The sequence below is a fragment of the Anas acuta genome, chromosome 1 (assembly GCF_963932015.1).
Source record: "Anas acuta chromosome 1, bAnaAcu1.1, whole genome shotgun sequence".
In the NCBI taxonomy this organism is placed as follows: Eukaryota; Metazoa; Chordata; class Aves; order Anseriformes; family Anatidae; genus Anas; species Anas acuta.
Window position 1 is genome coordinate 29,238,925 of NC_088979.1, and position 19,579 is coordinate 29,258,503.

Genomic DNA, 19,579 nt, shown 5'->3' on the forward strand with positions numbered 1-19,579 from the left:
TTCCTCACAAGAAGATGGGTATGCAAAAGACAGTTGAGGGCAAAGGCATGACATTTTATTACCTTTGTCAAAGTATATCTAATACCCCGGGCAGCATATGCTCTTATCTTTTGGGATCAAACACTCTCTGTCTGCTTCTTGAATCATGCTTACAGATGGTGGCTTACCACAGGTAGATAAGAGCACCCTTATGGTGTAGCCACTCCTGACCTTTTGATTAGTAAGAATTTAGGATATTTGGGGACCTTTCTATTAGAGAACAGAGTAAGAATAAAGCAACATGAAAACCTGTCTGCTTACTTTCAGGCTATGCTGTGCTCCTACGTGCTTGCTTTCAGGCTGTGGTTTCACATGCAGCTGAGTTGATTGGACGGCTCCGTTCCTCTGAAATGAAATCTTACCCCATCTTCCTCCTCTTGCCCTTCATGTTCCCCCACACAATACCCTTTACGCCCACCTCCTTCCACCAGTAATCTGCCAGTGCCTGTGCTGCACGTATGTATGACCCATGCACCAGCCAATTCGACTCTCCAATCCAGCAGAAAACTATCCGAGTTTCTCTGGGTTATTTTTCTGCTGAGTTGGTGAGTTATGTCAGTTCAGAGAGATATGTGGACCAGCAGCAGAGTAAACACTGGGACTGTGAGGCCAAGAACAGCAAGGGAGAGGGATTTGGGGATGGACGCCTCGGCACTTTTGCAGAGGTAAAAGTATTCGTGACAGAAGTATGAGAAATTAGAGCTTTTATCTGAGATAAAAGTGTTATGTCAGCCTATTGAGTCTCTCAAAACCACAGCCTTGTTTTTTTCTCAGGCAAGTATGTGCATCTCAATTTATATGCAGACGACTTTCTCCTTCTCCCTCACATTGCTGCCCCTTCTCTCTCAGGGACAAGGCTTTTAATTCTTCAGTCCCCTGCCCCATCATTTATCAGATCTCAGGAACCCCCTGTGGGGCAGATGACCTACACTGTTTAGATCTGTGTGCGTGTGTCCTTGGGCAGAGGTTTTCCATTGTTTCAGCTGTCACTACAAAGGGGACATTTAATTGATCCCCTGTTTACCCCCAGTGGAAAGTGGCTATTACCTCCATCAGGACTGGGATGTGCTTTCTCTTTCAGATACCTCTCTTAAAAAGCCATGATGCTCCAAGCCTTACTTCTGCTTGCCCATCTACAATTCAAAATCAGCCTACGTGCCATCTCTCATACTAAGATCCTAAGTTTCTAATGCCTGTATTAGACAATCTGTGGATCAAAACACGTAAAACTGTGGGCCTTTTGAATAACTATATTCCAACAACGGACACTGTTTTGAGATGAGGAAAATGTAGTTGTTTCTAAGGTTTCTTTTAAAAATATTCCGAATGTAACAACGTGGAAGGTTCCATATGGCGTCATGGTATTTTTTGTTTCTTCCACTCCTTGTTTCTCAATAACTGCATGACATTTTTATATGGTTATGTCTTATTTCTCTTTTCCCTCAACTGCTCTTCCCAGTTTTATGTCTCTCTCTGTCTATCTACCTCTGTCTAACTATATATATATAATTCTTATTTTGGGAGGGTGGGGGAAAGGCAGACAACCGAAAGTTGTTTCTATGACAGGCATGTCTTCAGCTTGCTTTCTTAGTCAGAAGTTGAAATCCATCTACACTTTTTCAAGGCTCTTTTGCTGTCTGACCCGTCCTTCCTTCCCCCTCCCATTCTTTTCACAGCCCCCTCAGCTCCACCTGAGAGTCTCATCTGCCAGCTTCGTACCCAAATGCCCCCTCAAAACCTTTCTGTCCCTCCGTCCCTTTTGCAGGAGCCCTGAATTCATTCAACAAGGACTTGTCCTAGGAATAGACTTTAGCTTAGATACACAAGTCTACTACACAGGTAAGAACTTGCATATTTCACTGACAAAACCCTCTACTGAAAAACCCACTTTTATCAGCAAAATATATGTGTGTATTTTGCTGTTACTTTATGCATTGATCTGGCCAATTTTTTCCCAAGTTCTTTGTTTTGGCTAGATGGGAGCATATAGCCACGGCAGCATTTTTTTAGCTTTGTCCTTCATTAAATCTGCTACCATCTGCAAATCTACCTTTCCTATAACAAAAGGATAACATAAAACCAGTGTAAATGCCTGATGGCTAAAGCAGAAGGGAAAAAGTGGTATTGTTTTTATATATAGGATAAGATAGGAAAGCAAACATATCCAGATGAATATAAGCCTGTTTGTCAACCCTTATATTCTTTTTTTTTTTTTTAATATCCCAGTGCCCACTGACATCAGCAAACCAAATGGCATATAAATCTTTGCCATTCTTTAGATCGCAGATAGTTGGGAATGGAAACTGTTGGTGTTCCCAAATATTTTGGGAGCCCAACCTCTACAGCAGACTCCTCGGGTTTTCTTAGCCTCCAGGCAGGATTGTAATCTACATCTTAAAAATAACACGATTTTCACAATCTGTCTAAAATGCAGCCGCAACTACGACGCATGAAATAAGCTTGACAAATCTATTGCAACTCGTCTTGTGCCTTCCGGCACCTCAGTCATCCCTGCTGTGAATAAAGCCAATTAGAGTGCGTAAGTGGCAGCGCAGCACTGAATTATGCCCTAATCCAGCAAGCTGCTTTGCATGGCCAGCTTCTGCACCCACGTGGAACCCCAGGGCCCACCGAGACACGGCGGCTCGCCTGACTGGGTCTGTAGTTTGTCTGGAGGAAAATCTCCATATGCAACATGCAGCAACTTACCTGCATGTACAGTACTCTTAATTTCAAAGAATCATTTGCAACATAAGACAGATCCTCCCTCACTTGAAGTCAGTGGAAGGACTTATGCTTTTCTTTGAAATCTGGTCCCGTCCTCAGGTTAAATACAAATGCTCTGACTTCAATCTTATCTGGGTGTCATCTATTAAGTGCTAGACTGCACAAAGGCAACCTTTATATTAATTTATCTACATTTTATTTGCTCATTAAGCGTCGATGATTTGGCCAGTATTACAGAAGACTCAAATTAAAGACTATTGCTGCCCCAGGCATTTTATAATCTAAATCAGGTAGAGAAAAAAAAAATTCCTAGGAAGCTAAGGACACAAAATAACTTGAAGGTTCACTCTCTTTTCCCTTAAGCTCTTCTTTTTCTCTCATTTCTCTTCAAATTGGGTGCAAACCCTTGTCCTCTAGTATCCTAGTAGCTGCTATACCCTCCTTCCCATCCCCACAAATGCCATTTTGTACATTAAACATATGCTGCAAATATATTTTGATTTTTAGGATTTATTGAGCTGCTATCATCCCTCCTTTTTGCTTTGTCCATTAGCACCTAAGACTGCCTAAACGGTCAGGTGCAGATATTTAATTTACCACAGGACACCTGCATTGGGAGATTAAAGATGAATTCAGCTTGCTCCATTACAAGATATCCTAACATAAAGTGTCATAGTCTCCAGTTTCTGTTTGGGCCTCAGGACTTTTTTGTACCTGTCGTTTGTCTCCCTTTCTGCTGCATCAAGCACAAGCTTCCTCGCTTGGCCTTCCAGGCTGGTGCCTGGCCCTGTCCATATTAGCTGTTAAATCTCATGGCCAGTCCTACAGATTATTGCTGGTGCAAACTTTGGTCCTGTGTCATGGAAGGAGCTGTCCTGTCCATCAGAAGCTGAGATGTTGCTGAATACTCATGTCCACAGCCCAACCAGGAATCACATCTGGGGCAGGTGGATCTCCACAGAGTTGTGAAGTTTCCTTTATCTCATGCTTTCCAGCCTGATCGCCAGGATCTTGAACGTTTGCATTTAATTCTCTACCTTCTCTCTTCCTCAGAGTGAATAGTGTCTGTGCAGAGAAGACAACGCCAAGCCAGAAGCACTGCACCTATTGGATGGACTCACGCTGTGACACCCCACTGTTACTGGTTTTCTTCAGTCTCGTGGCTCAGAATACAGCCACCCACACACTGACATGCAGGTAAACTAAGCAACTAAGCTGAGAGATCTGCTGATGTGAAATGATAGCTCTCTCACCTCACTAGCCCAATTCTCATATACTAAATTTGTCAACTTTTCCAACTTTTCCACTAGCCAAGGTCTCTCTCTCTCTCTCTCTCTCTCTCTTTTTTTTTTTTTTTTCTCTGAAGCTTTTGTTGCTTCTGTCGATTTTCAGAGTTTTTCGAAGCTTACCAGCATTTGGCAAAAAGGTAAGGAACTGACCTTTCCAGCCTGATGCTGTAAGATTAATTCTACCCAGCAACTGTTGGTTTTTAGGATAAACTTCTGCAAAGCTGCATGAGTTACACAATAGAAAGCGTGAAATGCTCTATCCTGTTTAAACAGGTTTCAATGGGGTTGGCATGCAACCCTGCTCACCGAACAGCAAGTTTTGCATCTTGTACTGTAGGGTTAATGTCCCTGCTAGCCGTTCTGCCACACCTAAGGCAAACTTTCTTCCTAAACAGCAGGAGTCAGAGGCTGCACCCCAACATGCCTGTTTGAAGCATCACCCAGTACCTTCAGGTGAAGTTTCAGGTTGCACGGAATTTTGGACAGCTGCATGTGTCTGCCACAGCAGCACCCCCATTGCTTACGGTGAGTCAGTCATTGTGTGGTCATAAGTAAACTGGATCCAAGAGAAAAATGCTATATTTTTATTTATTTTATTTTATTTTTTCTCCATTACTGCCCTTGCTTAGTGGAGAAGCTTGCACTGGATCAGCTCTGAGCCATTCAGCCACACGATTCCCTAGATTTGCCTCCAGGGAAGCAGCCAGAGCTGGCTGGTGGGGGAGGAAGGGGAAGGAGCAGTGAAAGGGCTCCTTGTAGGCAGCAGCCCACAGCCACTTTGCTTCAGATGTAACACGAAACCTCACTCTCAATGTCACAGCCACGGACATTGTCAGCCGGGGTAATGAAGATGGCTGGGAGGGGGTGGGGGGTGTTAAAATGGCCCAAATGCTGAGATTTGTGTTCATCAGTTCTTTTTCTCCTTTATTTTCCCGACACACAAGGCATCCTGGAAAGACAGAGAAGGAGCAACAACATAAATTTAGAGGGGCTGAGAAACAAAATTGGTAACAGAGGGTGGGATCCATCACTTGTACCATAGCAGGATCCAGAGGTATCCCTACTTGTGCATTTGAGATAAAATACATTGTTAAGATGCTTGGACATTTAATGACATTTCCACTCAATTTACAGACTCACAGAATAGCTCACTCTGTCTTTTGTTTTCTATAAAACATCCATAAATTCGGTAAGATCACCTGGCTTAATAAAAACAAGGAAAGATTTTCCCAGGAATGCTGCGTCATGAGGGAGGTTTCTTTTGTGATACGGTAATTCAAGGAAAGCAGAGCAGTAGGTGAGGGGTCCTTGCCTCTGACTTCTTGGCATCATATAGCACAAATTTTCTGGTATTGCTTACAATCTCAGAAAAAAAAAAAAAAAAAAAAGAAGACAAAAGAAAAAAAGAGAAGTTGAAGCCATGGGTTGTAATAGCAGCAAAATTTGGAGTTGGCTGCAGCATACTGCTTGTTAAATGCTGTTGTCCCTGGGCCAAAGCGGGTTAGGTATCTGGCAATAATTTATACCTGTTTTAAAACTTCCTTCAAGACAATTTACTAAATGACTGCCTTCTCAAATCCTAAATGGATTTGTGGAAAAATGTTTACTCCCCAGAAAGCCTCATTTCTTGGCTTATTATAGACAAAAATCAATAACATGCAGTCTCACAACAAGGTTTTTCTCTTCAGGATTATTTAAAGCTATAGAGCTAACAAACAGTTTCCTTTATATTTCTGAGGTTGGTTAGTGGGGTAGTGCTATGATTATGAGGATGAAACCCTGAAGAAGCCGAAAGTAACTTTAGAAATATTTCCTAGTTTCTCAGGAAATCCCTGTGGTCGGTTGTTACGAAATTCTCTGCATCCAGCATAATGCAGCATTGGCTGGACCAGCACGGGGTAAAACAACCTGTGGCGTGGTGACTACCTACTTGCTATTTGTTCAGGATGGTGCAGACACTGCAACGGGGAAATAAATTATACAAGAAAAAGTAAACGTAACGGTAATTTTGAAGGAAATGCCAAGATTTAGAGAGAAAACAGTAGTCTCAGTGTAGGAAAGATCCTCAGCTCTCTCCTCTGGGAAAGTTTAGACAAAAAAATAATAATAATCTGTCTTCCTGCCTGTGACTTCATTCTCCAGTTACTGAAGTAAAAAGCAATATTCCCATTGACTGAAGCTGTGCAATTATGTGTCTTGACTGCCTTCGAGATAAATCATCAATCTTCACTCTGCTAGAATAGGAACTTACAATCCCCTTTCAAGATTATTAACATTTATATACCAAGAAATACCTGGCCTTTTTTTCCGGAAGCACCAGGGAAGACTACAAAGGTTTTGGACAAAATGTATCACGCAAATGATTTGACAAGAAGCCATCATCAGTCAAAGGCACGGGTCAATGATTTTACATATGTACCTCGCCAGCAGCTAGTTTTCCTTCGGTCTTAATAATTCATAGCACAAAATAAATTAGATTCCTAAATAATACTGCCCCTTCTAAATGGAAGCAATTTAAAAAATAGGTTAAAACATTAAACTTTATGAACAATGGATTTCTAGGTATGGATTTTACATGGAAACATAATATTTAACTGGTAAAGCTGAGGCCTCTTGTATATTGGTGAATGTCTGTACCGGCATGCAGCTTGTCACAGAAGCAAGATCCTAATATGAAAATAGTGGATCATTTCCGTTGCCTTTTCTCAAGTAAGACTGCCATTTGCTTTCAATAAAAGATTGTCTGAGTGAAGACAATAGAAGCAGGTCCCGTATTTGAGAAGCGAGAACAAACATAAGTAAATAGGAACCAGGAATGAAGGAGAAGGAGCCAAAAATAAATAAACCAGAGGAAAAAGAGCAAGAGAAATAGGCGGTTTAACGAGACCGGGAGTGTGGAGATTAAGTCAATTTTCATGCTTGTTTTAAAGCCAAATTATAAAGAAAGCAACAACTCTTATATAAAAAAAATATGGGTAGACAAGTTTTGGCACAGCATGCTTTCCTCAGTACACATGGGGGCTATCACCTTGTTTTGTTTTGTTTTAGAAGGCCTAAAGAGATGCCCTTAAGTGTGAAAACATCTTGGAATAAATCACATTATAATTTTTGCTAAACTGTGTTTTCTCCTCTGTTTTGTGTTACGAGCTGAGTTTGTGAGCCCTGCACGCAGCCTCATGATGCCTCTGGCTTCTCTGAAGCTGTAACTTCTGAACACAGTTTCTGGAGTTGCAGGGAATGTTCATGGCGTGAGTGGGCAGAACTTTGTTGATTTGGGTAAACATTTAATAATGCAGAAGGATGTAGAAAAGGGTGCAGAGCCTTTTCCATTTGTTTATCAGAGCTGCAGTCTGAGGTACTTTTGTAACTGTATACTGAATCAAAAATCCATTAAGGATACGTATTAACACCTTCCAAGATAACAGTGCTTATTCATCCTCTCCCCTAGTCCTTTCAATAGAGCTGAACACATCCACGCTGCATAATTCCTCTCCTAGACAGAAAGAAAACATAACAGTGGTGGGGGAATGGGTGTGAACTCAGCCCTGAGGTAAGGAGGGAAGGAGATGGGGGAAGCCTGAACCAAAAAGAAAAACAGAGCACAAAATCCTTAGCACAGAATGAAGTCCTCAGCATAGGGCAAGTAGGGTAAACTGAGCCACGAAGCAGAAAAATGAGAGGAAGACAAATTCCTTGCAGGAGGTGGAAGGGTAATGGCAAGGAAGAATGGTTTGTACAGAGAGCTGTTGGCATGAGAAAAGAATTGGGATCCTAGCAGAAAAATTGGGGTACGCTGGTGTGTGTGTGTCTGTGGATGATGGGAGGTGGAGAGACATGGTGCCTGCTTAAAACAGGGAGTAGGTGAAGAGGATGCTGAGCTACTAGGAAAGTCATAAAATAATGACTGTAATGTCTGAAGTTTGAAAGATGGGCCTGAGGGATATGGGGAACCCTGAAACTGAAATGGAAGCTGTCACACTGAGATCTTTTTTTGCGTGCAATATGAAAGATGGCTTTAAAAATAACAAATCCTACAGATTCATAGGGTGAAGTTGAAGACAAAAAGGGCTTCAAGTTAAGCTGGGTATTTGCAGGAAGCAGCTCCTCTGAGATCCCTTTGCTTTGTCATCAATTCTGCCCCACTGCCTCCAGGTGACGAGGGACCGCGAGAGCCCTCTGTGGTAATCAAAGGGCTCTTCAGTCTCCGTGTAGGAACAGCTTTCAGGCAGACCCTTGTGGACCATGGTTAACCCTAACCACTTCCACAGCCACCACAAACACGAATTTGCCTCCTGGCTGCCCATTTCCTGCGGGGAGGGATGTGTCACTTTGGGAACGCACGCTCTGAAACAACCCCATTTTTTTTCCCTTTCTGGCTGAGATCAAAGCTGGATGGGGTAAGGGAAATGGACCTTTACAGAAGTGCAGTGTTTTGCCTGTCTTGTGACGAGGCGTGCACACAGCTCTGAGCCTGTGCAGCCTCAGTCCACAAAGCAGGATGTGTCAGTGAATTCCCTCCAACTGCTTTTATTGTATCCTTTCCTATCCAAATTCCTGCTTGGTACCCATTAGCTCGATGCTGAGTGGCTCTGCGGTAAATGAAGCATTTTGCATTTCCAACTTGGGACGTGGCAGAAAATACACAGGTTTTCTACTCAGAAAAACATTAACCTTGCAAAGGAAGGAAGGACATTCTGAGCAATCCTTTCACAATGTCTTCGGGCAGAGAGCTCCACCCATTTTTGTCCCTTCGCATTTCTCCCCTGAGAGCTGGAAGCCAGCCTTGACCCATGGGAACCCCTTTTAGCCCCTAACTATTAAATCTGGCTGGCCTCTTCCCTCTCAGTTTCCTTGGAATGCCACTCTGGCAATCACAAGTTTATTGCCCATTTAGTGTGAATAAAGGCAAAAACTAGTCGTCGTGGCCGTGCTCACGAACCAAAGGCGATGTGTTAAGTGCAAAAGAAATGATAAAAGTCCACATGGCACATGCAGAGTGCACAAACTTTTTGACTGTCCCCGACGGATCACCTTGAAGCAATTTCCTCATGTAAATTAGCTTCCCTTGAAATATCCCAGAAATATCCCATGCAGAAAACAGCAGCCTGCTGCGGGGAAACTGAAATACATAGCAGAGATGAAGAGTAGTTATTGAAAATAAAACTGAAAGGAACTGACCTGTAGGTGAATATTAGGGACAGGAAAGATGTGGTTGTTGAGAGGGGTTATAAATGAACTGTCTGTAGGAAGGAAATTTGTTGGTCTCTTTTTTTTTCAGTAGTGCAAGTGGGTTTATAAAAAGCAGAGTTTAAACTGCTCGGAGTGTTATTTTACAATTGCAATGTGAATATGTAATATCATAGTATCCAGAATGGTTCTGTAGTAGGAAACAGACAGAAATGAGGGAAAAAATGACCCTGGGGTAAGAAAAATAAACGTGAATCATAAAAAAGTACCCTCAACATGTTTGCCAGAAAGTCCCATTAGCTGGGCCCTAAAGCTAAGGGATCTTTTTTGCCCTACATATCCATTATCTTTAGTAATAGGCAATATGTGCATCACTATGGGTTTCACGGTGTGTTCCTCCCCTGTTCTTCCCCTTCTCCATCCTCCCCACCACTGTGGTCCTTTGCCTGTCCAGATGGAGACCTGCTGGTGCACGGTGCGGGTCCTTCTTTCCCCATACACCTGCATTTCCTTGCAGAGGAAACTAGGATGCTGGAAGGAGAAATATGGCACATTGGAACCCAGTAAGCCACAATGTGCATTTTGGGAACTCAAAACTCCCCTGTCCCCCAGTATTGGAAGCACCCAGAGGGTACAGCTGATAACAGCTTTCGATAATTAGGGATTAAACTGTGTTTCTTGCTGCCCTCCTCTGTAAAACAGGAATACTACTTTGCAGCAAAGCAGGGGATTCTGACAACATCAGCTCTTTTTGTGATCAAGCGAGTGCATTGAGAGAATAATTATTTCTCCAGAAGCATTTGATTTGTGAGCTGCTTCAAAATCATCAACAAAAGGCTGTGCTCATATAGATAATCCAGACACCTAAATGTTAAATGGCTGCTGTTACAATTAAAAGTGCAAAGGAAGCCTATGGGAAATTGATAGGTGAATGTCTGGTTGAGACTTCTGTTACCTAAAACATGTCATTTATTATAACAAAACAAAACACGGTGAGCTGAATCAAGACCATCTGCCCACGGTAATCATAAGTATATATTCATAGCATTGCATCTTTTGAGTAATAACCATCGATAAACAATTTGAAAAAAAGATAATGCCGTCAAATTACAGGTTTTTGTGTGAGCAGAAAAAGTCTCAGTCAGGAGTGGGCCTCCAGATACTTTGATGATATAAAAAATAGCAATAAGGAAAGGGAATGAAAAGGCATTGAAGACTAAACAGCAGGTTTTGACATGTTTAAAACTGTTGACTAATAGACGTCTATGACTAAGAAAAGGAATATATTCACATCTCAATTACTCAAGTTTTGCCCTTTTTAAGCAGCATTTTATTATTTTTACTCTTCTGCCACAGGCTTTTATTAAAAGCAGAACAAACAATGATTAAAATATGCACTGGAATGTTTTCCTTTATGGAAAAAAAAAAAAAAAAGCATCTTTCTCAAATGACAGTGTTTGAATTTTTATGTAAAATGCATTCTGAGCTAATCCTCTCTTACACAGGCTTGTTCCTGCACTGAGATGACAGGCTTTTAAATCTGCCAAAGCTGAGTTCAGGCCTTTCTTCCCAGATCTGCAGTGCTCCTGCAATACTTGCCGACGTCATTGCTACCTAGGGGAGCATAAGGAGGCTACCTTGGTTTATTGGTGAGCTGTGGGGACGGGAGATGCTGGCAGCTGGGCCTTAAAAGCGAAGGAGGAACTGATGCTAAAGCCGCCTTTAAATGAACAAAACAGATAAGCAAGAATTGCAGATAATTAGTCAGACTTTAAAGGAGTTTTTAAAGGAGTTTCTTTATGTACTGTAAACCTCACAAGTTCCCATGAGCTGTATCCACGTTAGCAACTGCAAGATATTAAGGCTGTGCCTATACTAGCAAATTAAATATGCTCATGATCCCACTGAGGCCCCCTGTGCTGGAACAACCCATACCCATTCTCTTACACTCTTTTCTCTCCCAAAACAGGGTGGTTGCTTCCCAACTGCTCGTTGCAATTGGTCCCTGACTGATTTCCACACAGCATCCAGGAACTGTATGGGAAAAGGTTGCATGCCTATGTCAAGCATCACAAGATCCTTCTGGCAGGATCCCATGTCAGGGATCTTTCTTCCAGTTTAATAGCCTGGATGCTCAAATTCCAGTTCCAAAGGACATTCACTGCTTACTTCAGCAGTATAGGGAGCACGGTGCATTCATCTACTAACATGAATAAATGCGTTGAAGCCGACAGAATAACTCATAATAATGAAATTACAATGCTATTACATTCTATTATATATGTAAAACTACAGCGTGATTAATTATTACAACATCCGTCTCTGCATTCTCATATGTATTTGCTCTGTGAAGCCACAGACCTCTGAACACTCGGGAAGATCTGGCGAATATTTATATGCGTAGAGTTGCTTGCATACTTAAGGGATTGACATACTGCTGCCAAGACAGAGACAGTAAAAGCCACCAGCAGCGCACATAAAAACATGTACTTTATTTCTTCTGGCAACTGAAATGTATATTAGATTTCTGTTAGCACTTGTCCTGATGAGAAAGTCAGTACTACACTCAGTTTTGGGAAGGTGAGGCCCTCACCACAAGATAAGAGATAGTTTTGTTGCAAGTAGCTAGAAGACCACCCAAAGTTCAAAACTAGCACAGTTTTACTGTTTTTCTCCAAGAAAGCCTTTTAATTCACCCACTGGAATAGTATCTTTTATCATTTTAGTGATAGATATACAGTCCATCCATCACATACCTGCTAACACCTAACCAATGTGTGGTTAAGTAAAAGACATAGAAGACTATGGGACATAAAATGTTCCCTGTTCAAATTCAAATGATAAGTTTCTCTTCATAAATATGCTCTTAAAATTAATCCCTCTGTCCATAGGTATCAGCCCTCTCCTCCTGGTCACGTAGGATCAGGTTCTGGATCACAGAACTGTACAAAAGGAAGCAAAGCAAGAGAGCAGGCAAGAGCGGGAGACAAAATTAGTATTTAATTTTTACTCTCATAAGTAAATAACCATTTCCATATGGCACACAGCAAATGAAACCTGTTTCCCGACTCATTTTCATCTCATGGTGAGATCCTCTGGTGGTGCCAACTCTGACTGAAGCTTCTTAGGGGGTTAGGGCATGTAATATTGCTTTCCTGTGTAGACTCTTTCATGACTAACATGGCTTGGCTTGATGCTATAAAATTCCTTCTGTGTAAGGCTGTAGCCTTTCCCTGTGCTATATGCAAGTGTCTGTTTTCATGAAGTGCATAGGGATCTAGTAGCTTTGAAGCCACTAGCCCTAAGAGAAACTGGGATGAAAATGGGCAGGAGTTATTTGCAAAGCAAAGCCAGCCAGACACAAGCGCACACATCCACCCAGCGCACGACTGCGTCACCGTAATTACCATCAAAGCTAAAAATAAATAAACACAAAAGTATGATTTCACTGCACAACGTCCTCCTTAACTGTAAACGTTCAGCCGGGCTGGAAACCGAGTTAACCACATTTTAATGATAAGCACACATCTGAAGTCTCCTGCTGCAGGCCTCAGGCAGGCGCGTTCTCAGAGAGCAGGCTGCGCACCAGGCACTGCAGGCAGCCACAGCAAGTCGCCCTCCAGCCTGCATGCACCACCCTGTGCACTGCTAGGTCCTGAAACGGGGTGCAGAGGAGGCCATGCACGCTGTGGCACAGCTGTAGAGGAGCAAAAAATATGGAGCCACCACCCCACATGAAAACACAGAAGCTCTGTTGTGCTACCAGTGACCTAGAGCTGCTTCCTGCACCCTCAGCAAGAGACCCGGGATGCCTCCTCCTCCGAAATCCCTCTTTACGTTACTGAAATGCACGCACTTCCCAACTTCTGGCACAAAGCATCCTCTTTGCAGACCTCGACAGCCAAGAAACACATAAGTCGAGTGACTTTGTGAGGAATAATCTGGAGCCTGGAGCTCCCGTGGCTTCGCTATGTGCTCAACAGTAGCTCCACAGCAGATGCTGTTGGTAGGAGCCCAACGAATATACTGCTCAGAGGAGCTTTCGCTGAGGGAAATGGACTTCAGCGTGAAGGGAGTTGGCACGCTCACGTTGTGTGTGTGTGGGAGAGGAGGAAAGGTTCCCCCGCCTCCACCACAGCTTCTACAGCACCACAGAGGGTCTCAAGGGCCCTGAGGGGATCCTGGTGTGGGTCTCAAAGGTCCTGAGGGGATCCTGTCATGGATCTCAACGGCCCTGGCAGGATCCTCTTGTTGGTCTCAAGGGTCATGAGAGGATCCTGTTGTGACTTTCAAGGGCTCTGAGGGGATCCTGTTGTGGGTCTCAAGGGCCCTGAGGGAATCCTGTCTTGAGTTTCAAGGGCTCTGAGGGGATCCTGTTGTGGATCTCAAGGGCACTGAGGGGATCCTGTCATTGGTCTCAAGGGCCCTGAGAGGATCCTCTTGTGGGTCTCAAGGGCCCTGAGGGGATCCTGTCATGACTTTCAAGGGCCCTGAGGGGATCCTGTTGTGGGTCTCAAGGGCCCTGAGGGGATCCTGTCATGAGTTTCAAGGGCTCTGAGGGGATCCTGTCCCAGGTTCAGGGGCAGGGAGGGTTGTTTTTCTGTCTGAGGAATGTGGATGGCTTTGTAGATTGCAGTTGCTCGAGTGTGCTGCTCCTCAGGGGCAAAAGAGCTCTCCTTTCTTCCTGACTGTCAGCCAAGTGAAATCACTTTTGTTTGGGGAACAGGGAAGGGCCGGACCCGTGACCTGTGAAACTGATCCGTGAATCTCGGGGCTTATAAATGCCAGCGGAGACAGGCTGGGCCTGTTGTGAGAGCCACTTGTAAAAACTGCGACCTGACAGCGAGCAAAATGTCAGCTCCTCTTAACAAAGGGATCGCTAGGAATCGCTGCTGAAGGAGAGGAAGTCCTCAAGCAGGCATTCTGTCATTTCAGTGACATTCTTTCCTCCTGAAAGCAGGCCCCGGCACAGCATTTCCTCCCATTGTTGCCTAGCATCTGGATTACTGCAGCTCCCTCCAGGGGGCTGGTGTTACAGATTCTCCAAAAGCTTCGAGCACATAATTAGATTGCTCCCTTAGCAAGCAGAAATTTCCCAGAGGGGAAGCACATTGCACCGCTGGCCCACACCATGCCCGAGCTGCCAGCAAGAGCCGGGAACAAAGCTGGTGCTTCAGACCACGAGGACCTTGCAAATCCCTTTGGCCCACAGTCTGTAGCAGAAAAGTTTGGTGGGGTTCTGCCGCAGCAGTTGCGTGCCTTCAGTATTGTGCTTCGGACAGAGAAGTCCAAGAGGATTTGGGCTGCAGTTTGGCAGCAAGAGGAGCCAACCCAGCAGCTCAGCATCGCCAACAGGCTCTGATCCTGCTCCCTGGTGGACCTCCTGCCCCTTTCATGGATTTGGCCCCGTGTGGTGCTCATCTGACCAAGCCGAGGGATCGAACAAGCCACCTGAGCTCCTAAGGGCAGCAAACCACTCACTTTTCCACTGGCTTTTCTTTTATTTTCTGATGGGGTTAGAAGACAAACTGGCCACTCGCTAACTAAATGCCGGATGGTGCAGGGGAAGCATTAATGACATGTGGCTGTGGGGGAGGAAGTGCAGAGGGAAAAAAGATGAACAGCCCCCTGCCAGCAGCAGCAAGCTGTTAAATTGTGTTCAGCATCACATGAAACCCCACCCTTGGGCCTCGTTCATTGCCAAGTCTTTTTTTCTGTTTTTCTTTTTTTTCTTTTTTTTTTTTTTTTGGTATCACAAAACCCTGCAGTGGATGATATCTCATCTATTTTGGGAATTGGTGCGCAGTTCAGCCAGATTTATTTTACAGGAGGTATGGATGATGGCAACCCACTGGGCAGATCACAGCCCAAACTGTACCTTAGGGTACGATTCCAACACAGCATAAGCTGCTCTAAATTTGGGCTGCTGCTGCCTGATTCCCCTCCCTCCTCACACACATTTCTTCCTTCCCTGCACATTTTGGCCTCGTGTCTTGCATGACACTGGTGCCAGAACAACCAGAAGATGAACCAAGCTCAGGGAGCTGATCTAGCTAGAAATCTCACTTGTCAGAAAGTGGTTTGTTTCCTCAGGAGTCTGTTTTCTGGATTGGACCGCTGCACAAGTCCATCTCATGCACGGGAAGGGGCAAGAACATTTAGCTGATGGCATAAATAAGGAGAAAAGCTACTTTGCCTTTTTAACTACCTTCTCTGTGATTTTATTTTATTTTTACTATTTGTGTTAGACGTGTTTTTAAGCTTAGGCACCAGAACAAAAAGGGAAGACTCACAGTGGGACTCGGGCTGCGTGCATTATCTGTAGGCAGGTACCCAAGGACTGTGATTCATGGGCTTGATTTAGGCATCTCTCTCTTCTTCCAGGAACAGGGAGACTTAGGCAGTGGTGCATCTTTTTCCTAGCAACAAAACCTCTGAATAAGGGAGAGCAGCATCTGCTGAAACCAGCCAGCATGAAATGAGAAGGCAAAGACGAGAGCCGAGATTCTTCCTCTTCCCAGAATTAGACTTTATGGGAGACTGGAACATATTTTGATGCCTTCTTCCATTCATTCACTTCTAGATTTAGGTAACTAGCTCTTGCCCTGGGGAACAAATGTGGCCTCCAAGGAGAAAGTGGCTTTTTTATCTATTATATAAATACGTAGTGGCTTGTTATCCACACAAAAAATAAAATTTAAAAAATTGGGGGTTCTATCTGGGTCCTCCCCAGAGGGATACCGTTCAAACCTGAAGCTCCATTCTTCTCAAAGCTCCTTGTTCAGGAGCTAAGAGGCCATGCAGCATGAGCCTTCCCTCCTGCAGCAGCGCCCACTGGGCAAAAAAGCACGGAAGGATCAGCCAGCCAACAAGACCCCGAGCAACAACAAGAGCCTCAACTTTGTATCTTAATTATAGAGGTGCTCCCCTGCGAGATGGAGGTCTCAGGCGCCAGGCCTTGATTCCAGCATAGATTGCATTTTTTATTCAGGGCCTCCTTAAAGGAAAACACATAAGCAAATCCTGGGGCAAAGCTATAGGGAAGGTATTAATTCTCCTTGCTCACTAATTCCTTTGATTTTTCAAAAACACGAGGCATTTGCACGGTTGCTAATAACACTCTGTAAATGCCCAATGGCTCCGAGCAGGATCCAGAATGAACACTTTGTTATCCTAGGAAAAATAGATGTGTATTTTCACTGTAGTCATAACAAAGGAGGCTTCAAGCGTTCCTCCACATGCCAGTTGGGTTGTTTTTCTTATCAGAGATATTCATCTCCCTGCAGCCTGTAACATCTTTCTGTGTTCATATGTGATGCATTCTGACAGCTTCTTTACAGTTAAAATTTGGTATTTCAAGAAATCCGCTCACAGCCTGGCTTTGAATATAGCACGTGAAGTTCCTCGAGCTTCCGCATCACTTTCCATTTTATTTTCAGCAAACTCTGGTTAGCATATCCCTGCAGAAGTGTGAAACTTCAAATTGGAAAGGACTTGTTTCAATTCTCCTTCTGTCAATAGAAGTTTGTCATCTCTCCAGAAGATAGAAGCAATAGGGTTTGATGGAGGGCCAGATTCCCTTGCCACATACTGTTACTTTTGGAAAATTGGTGCCTGTCAGGTGTTTGGAAGTGAGCATGTGATGTTATTATTCCATCAGGACATAGGATGGCCAGAGGTCAGTCTGAAACTGGGGGCACTGCATGGCTCCTGCAACAAACACACCTCTGATGTTCAGATGTTGAAACAAACCACAGCATTTTGTTTTGATAAAAACAAGCCTTGAGGTAATCAGGCACGTGGCATTAACAGCAAATACTTGGTTGAGGACTTGCAACAAATAGACACTAAAATCATGTGAAGAAGCAAAACAAAAGTCTCTCTGCAAAAATTTTTAAGATAATGGCAGAATTTTCAATGCCCAAAGCCCATTTCTAACTGCTTATGTCAGAATATGCTTTCTGTATCATGTCCTTGCATAAATAATCTTACAAACCTGAATCGAATCCTTCTCTTATTTACGATACTCTGTAGCATTAGGTTACCATGTATAAAGACACTTTTCCCTCTTTCAAATTCTGCATTTCTTGACAAAACCAAAGGCAAGTGCGAATTCACAAGACAGGAGTTTGATGTGGATCCCCAGTGAGCAAGGGTCACCTTTGCAAGGCATCTGATAGATGAAGAGAGAGAAGGAGAAATCCCACACTGTGGATGTGTGAGCGGGACGGGATAGCATTTTCACAGAGACATAAGCGAGGTTGTTTACGAAATACCTATTTTTTGGTGGAAAAATACAATTTTAAAATGGTATTCTAAGATTGGTAGTTTGAATTAACAGAAAAGGAGACTCTAAGTCTCTAAAACGACAGTGGGCACGTGGCTATATCTGCAGCGTAGAGCTAGAAGACTCCTCAGTACGTTTCTCGCTTACCTTTTCTTTGCTTGAGGGTCTGGAGGAATGTCTCGTGCTTGTCTTTTGGCCTGAGTTTATTTCCCACGAAACCAGGGAGTGGAGAAGTGGGTGAGGCAAGAGAAGAAGTTGGTGCACACCCAAAAGACCTGTGTCTAGACTTGGGACCACGGTGGAAGCGCTCCTAGGTTCTGCAGCTTAAGACATACCCCATGAGATTCCTTGACTTAAAGCTGCATGTAATAAAACGTTTTAGTCAGTGCTGGCAGGGAGAGTACGGTATATTGCTACCTACAGAAAGGCTGCAATCTGCCAGATGCTGTGTGTTCAGGCTACAGGCTACCAAAGAGCTTAAACACCTAATTAATGATGAACAAGGAGTCCAAAGCCTGAAGCTAAACACTGGGACAGGTAGGCTGAGGGCAGAGTGCTCGGCACTTCATCAGGTCAGCCCTTGGCAAAATTGAGCCCTCATTTCTTCAAGTATCACAACGCTTCATTTGTCTTCGCGTCCTGAATTTGGAAGGGAAGGTGGCCATCGAATTTGGGAGTGAAGGTGGCTGTTATTCCAAGGGGTATGACTCAGGCACTGAGCAACCAGAACGAGATCAGAGAGGAGGGAGAATCAGGAGCACAAGGGGTTCTGTGGGGGAAGAGGCAGACGACTGAGCAAGACGCCTGTCTGGGGTGAGCTTCGTGGCACGCTGCCTGCCAATGCGTGTAACTCGCTGCTACGCCGTCCTTTTCGTTGCCAAGCTGACTGCCAGATAATCTCAGGGTGATGACATGCAATTTGCGAAGCACCTGGGGACGGGAATTATGTGGGATCCCAGCCCAGCCACCTTCCCTCCTATTGCAAGGAATATATTCCTAGGGGAGGCAGCAGGGAAGGTGAGGGATGAGGAAAGGAATTTTGTGAGGTTAAGAGAAACAGCAACACGTGAATTATTCTCCTCTCATGACACTCTCCAGGGCCTGGAAAAATGCAACAGATGGTGCCAGTTGCTTTACATGTCTTCTATTCCGCAGTGAATTTTGCATATATGCTTTATGTGCCCGAGTTCATGCCTGCAAAGAGGCTCTTAATGAAGCACTTCCCAGTGCTGGCGTTGCCATATAATGAAATTCTGACAAGCAGCTTGCGTCTGAACAAGCTCCTGTGCCCTTATGAGGCACGAGAGACAATTCCTGGCACAAGGAGTTTAGATTAAACAGGCAAAAGAAAACACCCCCCAAAACAAACAAACAAAACAAAAAAACAATAACATGGCTTCAAAATGTCCTGGATGTCAGTGCTACAATTATTTTAATTACGCATAAACTCTTGGCAGATTATTTTCATTGACTGCCACCTACCTAGCACGGGGTGACACGATACAACTGCGTGGCTTTTAATGACCTCATGTTGAAAGTGTGCTGTAGTTTGAGCTGAAAAGGAGCCATGACATGAGGAAACATGAACTGCAGTTAGGATTTACCTGCTGGGGAGAGGTTTGGTGTGAATTTGAGGTGCACTCTCTGAGTCTGCACTGGGAATGCTGCTGTTTTTGTGAGCAGGTGAGGTGAAATCTCTAAAGACACTAAGGAAAAACGACTTCAGCGTGCTGTCTGCATTTCTGGATGCTCAGCACTACGGAAATAACTCCTCACGTGGCCCCACCTCTACTGAACAACGCATCCATGGACATGATAAATCTGCCAGCATTTAAAAGAAGAGCGGGCTTGCTTTCTGGATGCTACGTTGTGGTCCAGATACATGCCATAGTCCTGAAGTAGAGGGCCCTGTGGCTGTCTTCACGCAGCGACTGTAACAGCCTTTCCCAGGGTTAGGAGCTTCGTGCTCTCCCCTCGCCTCACGTGGCACCAGCACTGTCAGCAGTCAGTCAGATTTCAGGATCTCCCCTGGGATCCTGCTCGGTTGCTC

General features: G+C 44.2%; 1 long non-coding RNA gene across 1 annotated transcript; it reads left to right on the forward strand.

Moving 5' to 3' along the window:
* Positions 1 to 127: 127 nt before the first annotated feature.
* LOC137852676 (uncharacterized) lies at positions 128 to 7,144 on the forward strand. The gene is made up of 4 exons (XR_011093981.1): positions 128 to 3,713; positions 3,820 to 3,963; positions 4,451 to 4,596; positions 5,017 to 7,144. It is a non-coding gene; the product is annotated as an uncharacterized lncRNA (long non-coding RNA).
* The last annotated feature ends 12,435 nt before the right edge of the window (positions 7,145 to 19,579 follow it).